This window comes from Pinus tabuliformis, chromosome 7, assembly GCF_031772625.1.
Source record: "Pinus tabuliformis cultivar Carrire ecotype Pingquan chromosome 7, CPIR1, whole genome shotgun sequence".
Classification (NCBI taxonomy): domain Eukaryota; kingdom Viridiplantae; phylum Streptophyta; class Pinopsida; order Pinales; family Pinaceae; genus Pinus; species Pinus tabuliformis.
This window is the reverse complement of record NC_142293.1, coordinates 1,440,382,845-1,440,388,844: the sequence shown is the minus strand read 5'-3', so window position 1 is coordinate 1,440,388,844 and position 6,000 is coordinate 1,440,382,845. Positions and strand designations below refer to the sequence as shown.

General features: G+C 40.6%; 1 long non-coding RNA gene across 7 annotated transcripts; it reads right to left on the bottom strand.

Annotated features, from left to right (window-relative positions):
• Window positions 1-206: 206 nt before the first annotated feature.
• On the bottom strand, window positions 207-5,418 carry LOC149253100 (uncharacterized). Of its 7 annotated transcripts, none has more exons than XR_016267047.1 (6): window positions 4,192-5,418; window positions 3,899-4,019; window positions 3,454-3,635; window positions 3,241-3,349; window positions 588-619; window positions 207-445 (listed from the first exon to the last, which is right to left on the bottom strand). It is a non-coding gene; the product is annotated as an uncharacterized LOC149253100 (long non-coding RNA). The 7 variants fall into 7 exon arrangements; XR_016267051.1 differs by having other exon boundaries at window positions 207-619; window positions 4,192-4,259; window positions 4,463-5,418; XR_016267048.1 differs by having other exon boundaries at window positions 207-619; window positions 3,454-3,506; window positions 4,192-5,416.
• Window positions 5,419-6,000: the final 582 nt, after the last annotated feature.

Below are 6,000 nucleotides of genomic sequence, written 5' to 3'. Positions count from 1 at the left end.
ACATAAACACGATTCAAGATACACCAGCTACAGGAAACTAATTTCACTATTTACAAGATTTCTCCCCAGTAAGAAACTCTTCATGCTATAGCAGGAGATATAGTGGAGTAAGTTACTCCCCGCAGATTTGAAGTAGTTCTCAGAAAAAGAGAGTAGACTAGTTCACCAGTTTCAGTAATACATAAATCACACAATTGCAATATATATAGTCACATGAACAAGTTTCAGTAATACATAAACACGATTCAAGATACACCAGTTTATGTTGCTAGCCCAAAATGACACAACTGCAATAGAAATAGTGACATGAGAATACAAGACAAGCACGAATGCTAACAATTAGGACATTAGTGCCGCAGTCGAGCAGAGACGATAGAAGCATAAAAAATGCGAGTTGCAGCACCATGGCGGACCCAAATGCATATTTGAAGCATCGGTCGTACACCTGTAATAGAGAAGGAAGCGGGGAAATAAGACATGTGAAGAATACAAGACAAGCATGAATGCTAACAATTAGGACATTAGTGCCGCAGTCGAGCAGAGACGATAGAAGCATAAAAAATGCGAGTTGCAGCACGATGGCGGACCCAAATGCATATTTGAAGCATCCGTCGTACACCTGTAACAGAGAAGGAAGCGGGGAAATAAGACAATGCGTAAGATGATGCAAAAGAGATGTTATTGTTTTTTTGGTTTCTTTTTTCTTTGTCTTTCGACTTTTACGATGTCAATAATCAGAAGAGTCATGAGAATAAGTGCTAAGAGAAACAATGTTGTGAGTTCAGTAAGTTGGCTTATGCTAATGGATTCCATGTTATGTGAAGCGGGGAGGTGTATGTGAATATCCAGGTGCAGAAGAGGCCAATTTATACAAAAGTTCAACGTGTTTGTAAGGTGGTTTTAAGTGTGAATGGAGCTAAAATACTTGAGGCTCGGATGGAGCAGGGCAGAATTTAATGGTCGGCATAAAACGAAAAGCTTACGTTAAGTGAGCAATCAGTGCAATTAAGTGGTCGATATGACATGGGGAGCAAATGGCATATGGAATGATGTATGTGGCGGCAGAAGTAAATGCGAAATTAGGTGATGTATCTGACGTTGGGCAATCTTGGTGGTAGATTGGGTCCGACAGGAAATCTATGTCAATATCTAGGTGCAGAAATCTTGAAGATCAGATTGGAGCAGGCCAGTATTTAATGATGGGCATAAAACGAAGACCTTACGTTAAGTGAGCGATCGGTGCAATTAGGTGATCGATCTGACATGGGGAGCAAATGGCATATGGAATGATGGATGTGGCGGCAGTAGTAAATGCGAAATTAGGTGCCCCTTTGAGTCTGTGGCGGTAGATTAAATATGCTGCTGTTATAGAAGACAGTAGGGGAGCTGCGAGGGGTCTTGGTTTTTCATAAAACATGGATTGTTAATTAACTTGCCTTGCTCAAGACCATGAAGCTAGCTGTATTCTCTAACATCAAGACAAGAGCCAAGATTACAAAACGAAGGCAGAGTAACCGCCAAAACAGTACGAGTTATACTTTTGTCTCACATCAGCTGAACTTAGAGATACATGATTACTTAGGAAAATGCTTATGTGATGCAGAGTAACCCAATACGGGTTGTTCACTAATTACAAGCAGGTTATGACATATCAGTTATTATGGATATGAAAGAGGTATAAGTAATACAAACAACTGAATACTTTACACAAGGTATGTTACAGCGTTTGACCTAATTAAAACATCTATACACTTTGAACAAGCTAGTTAAGCATAGTGATTACCCTTTTTCTATATCACTAAGCATGGGTTAGAGATTACCATTACTTTAGACGATAGGCTCATGTGTTAGTAATACTATGGTAATTACAGTACCTATGTTCTTTACAAAGTTTGACTCAGTCAGTGCAAGTTTGATGAATGACCTCACAGTTTGACTTGCAGGTTTCAAGGACAATCGAAGAGTATGACTTGTAAGTTTGACTCATACTCTCCAGGAAAAGCATAAATACCCTTTAGACAGGGACTTTCCACATTGTTTCCATCTGTTTGAGTGAATTTCCTCCATTCGTTGACTGCAAGTGACAAAGATAACTATAGGAGGGCAAAGTAACCCATCGAGGGTACCAACCAACACATTTTGGCCGTTCACCAAAAGAGCTGGGCATCTAGGGCATCAAAGACAGGAGGTTTTATCTAGATTTTACTCATTGATTGACTGTTACAGGCATCTTACAGCATCCATAGAGGTAACCTCTACATGCTGTTTTCTTCGTTTATTCATTGCTGTTTTTTATTTAGGTTTATAGCAAATTATTTTACAGGTTTTAAAAGGGATTTTTGAGTTATTTGGGTTATTTTCTGGAACTGTTCTTTTCAGGGGTTACTTTCTGCCTATAATAGCCTTCACTGGCAAAAACAGCAACCTCAGCCTTTGACCTGTAGACTACTAGGCTGTTAGCTTGCTGTCCGCTGGCCCATTTCATAACAGCAACTGGAGAATATAGCAGCAAACAGTGCTATGGCAAGCTCTAAAAAGTGGCAAAACATTAAACCAAAACAGTGAAAATGGAAAGGACGGACTTTGCTTGCGTTTGCTGCGTTTTCATTGTGTGATACACTTGTGATACCTAGAACATGCAAATGGTACAAAAGCATGAATTGAGCACATTAAAAGCTACTCCTATCAATGCTATAAGTGGTCAAACTCTAAAGTTGTCCACATGAAATAAGCAGAAAGTGATAGGACAAATCTTTCCACTTTTAATATTAAACTTCCCTGATGTCCACTAATGAACTAAAATGCAGTCAACAAGACCATAGTAAAAGACACAATTGAGAATGCCTCATGCAACTCCAAATTTAATAAGAGATACTACAAGAGAGCTACACAGGTTCAGAAAGCCAAAATAAAGAACAGAAAATAAGTCCTTGAATGGTGTAGGACCTTTAGTATGAAAGAAGCGGCAATTGATACAATAAAAGTTTCCAGTTTTAACATGAACTAGCAGAGGAGGCCAACAATATAATTGCCTCCATTTGTCCTTCCAGCTCTTGTTTCTGTCCAGCCTTATTTTCTAAAATTGTTTAACAGGTTTATGTTAAATGAAACAAATCTTACAAACAATTGACCAAACAATAACTCAAGATCCACTTTCCTCCCTTGCAGTAAGGAACTAGGGAAAAGAAAAGCTTGGGACTAATTAGTGTCACAGTATCCAAAAGCTTTTATTCAACTAACCTCGTAAAGATCAATTTCCTCATCTGGTGGAAAACCAGCCATCGCATTCAGCTTTGTAATAATTTCTATTGGCTTGCCCAGAGCCTTGACAAAAAGCCTCCCAACATACCTGAAAGACAATATTCTATTAGGCTGGAATAAGCCAACTAAATTCTGATAAAAAATCCATATTTGGAAAAGTATATGAGTGGAAATAAAATGCACATTGCATACCATTGTGAGAACAGTTGATTTTTTCAACCAGTTTGGATTTCCAATGAATGAACCTGCAAAGAACAATCCACAGATTCCTTCACTTCCCAAGTAAGGGCGACGGAAGAGGGTCGTTAAGTCGTATCCGTTGACAGAGGCAAATAAAATTGAAGAGTAAAAATGGAAAAGACTTGCAGTTTTCCCTGAAAAATTGTAATTAGATATCGTTACATGAGAAGAGATGATACAGGAGCTATATCCATTGATTTAATTAGACAATAATCGTGACAAGATAGGATAGCACTGGTTATAAGCTCATATTGGACATTCATTACTTATGATGCATTATGATTATGGATTCCTTATAGGTGATAGGTAGAAACAGGCAGCAAGCAGCACATACCTTAATGACACACAGCTATATAGCTATGAACAGCGAGGTATAACAAGAGATTTTCTAGCTTACCTCACCTCCGTGGGCTATGGCTGGTTCAAGATATGCAACCACTTCCTCCAAGCTCGTTTCGGGCGGGAAACTCCTATTAACTACTGGATACTGATGTAATAGCCAAAGAAAAGAGCGATAACTACAAAAAAGGAATTTGTTTTGGAAAATCTAACATCCACAAAGCAAATTTGAAAAAAATACAATACCCACGTAGTAAATCTGGGAATAAGCTATACCCAGGACACAGATTTTTTCGATTTTTGCCATAAAAATTGCACCCACAAAGGAAAAATAATACAATGCCGACTCACCAGCACGAGATAGCCTGTTACGCCGAACGCCCAAGAGCAGAGATCCTAGTCTTGAGTGTTTAAGAGAGCTAAGTACAATTGGATAGTCACATGCAAAGGTGTTTCACCAGAAAAAACAGAGTGCTAATTGCCATATTGGACCGCAAGTTGCACAATGTATAGACCTTAGAGCCAAGAGAGAGATTAAAAAGAAAAAGGAAAAATGTTCTACAGGGGCAGAATTAACCCTGGTAAAGATAGGGCGCTCCGGCCCGGCCCTATCCTCCCATACCTGTATAGAGATTCGTTTCATTCTGTGCATGCTCCTACCTTTACCATTGCACCTGCCTCTGCTCCCATTGCCTCTGGTTCTATAAAAACAAGATCAACGCCCGGCTCGTGGTAATTTCCAATGTTTCCATCCGTTCGAGATGTAGTTGTAGTAGCCAGTTCCATTATAGCCCAAAAAACCAGTAGGGAAGCGGTAGGGTCAAACCCCATTAGCTAAAGCTCATAACAGCATCTCCTTCCCTTCCTTGGTTCATAGTCGCAGTTATTCAGCCTTTCATTTGGTCGAAGTTTCATTGGGAGCTAGTGAGACCTCATTGGGCTCTTCTTTGCTCTTTCTTTCACACTTCAGCACCATTAGCTTTCGCTCTTTCTTTCCACCACCATACCCGTTCCGATTAGGTGGAAGAGTAACCTTCCGTCCCGTTGAGTGTTCATTAGCAGCCATGAGCTCCAGCGATTAACAACATTTGAACCATTAGCTTTCGCTCATCCGCTTTTGGCTATTCCTAAATGGTCCTGTTTATCAGTAGCAGGACCGGGACGAGCAGAACCAGAAGTTGTTGCTGCATCAGAAGCCATACCCGCAAACAAGCTCAAGAAGCCCGTCCGCACTGTCGATCCAGCACCAAAAGCCCGAGGCGGCAAGAACATAGGCGGTAGGCGGTGGTTGATGACACCTCCCGCCATGCACGGACACCTGCACACCTGCAGCACCAACACCCGTTAACATGAAACCTTAGCATACCCTGCAAACAAAACAAAACACCCGTTAGCATACCCTGCAAACAAATTAATGTTAACATTAATATGAAACCGTGACGGTTAACGATAATGAACAGGTCGCAAAACGCAAATTAGGCTATGCTCCAGCCTCTTCCGCCTCGGGAAGAGGCCAAATAACATGGCAAAGCCTCAACCCGCAATAAACTTTGGTTATTTCTGCACATCCCCGCACAACACCTTCCGAAACTTTATTATAAACGCCGAATAACACCGCAGGAAAACTGCAAACTAATGCTAACTCAAATCTGACTGATTACTATAGTCCCTGCCGGATGCCAGATGGCAGGGACTAATAAGATAATATTTTGGAATATGTTTAAAGTAAATTCCGTTAATTTTGGTGAATCCAGTAATAATACTGAAACCCTTAATTGTAGGAAAGTATAATACATCATTGAAAGCGGGGTGCGTGACATTATTCATTTTAAAGATTTATACGAATAATGGGACCTACCAAGAGTGGATAATGATGGTGATGTGTCATAGTTGTTTATTTATCATCAATTAACCAACCGACCTTCCCATTTGCGCAGTAATTCTGGGTGCAATCATCAATCCCTACGTAAAGAATATCTAAAGAAGTCCGGCAAGGGCTAACCAGCCATATATTGTGTCATTAATGCGCTGGCCAGCTATGTATGTGGTGCAAACTTGGGATGGCATACATAAACACTCCGGCGGGCGACATTGTATTCTCCGGTGACATACCCGGGACCCACCAACGATTGCCCGCCCGCTCCGTCCCTCCGTTCCCGC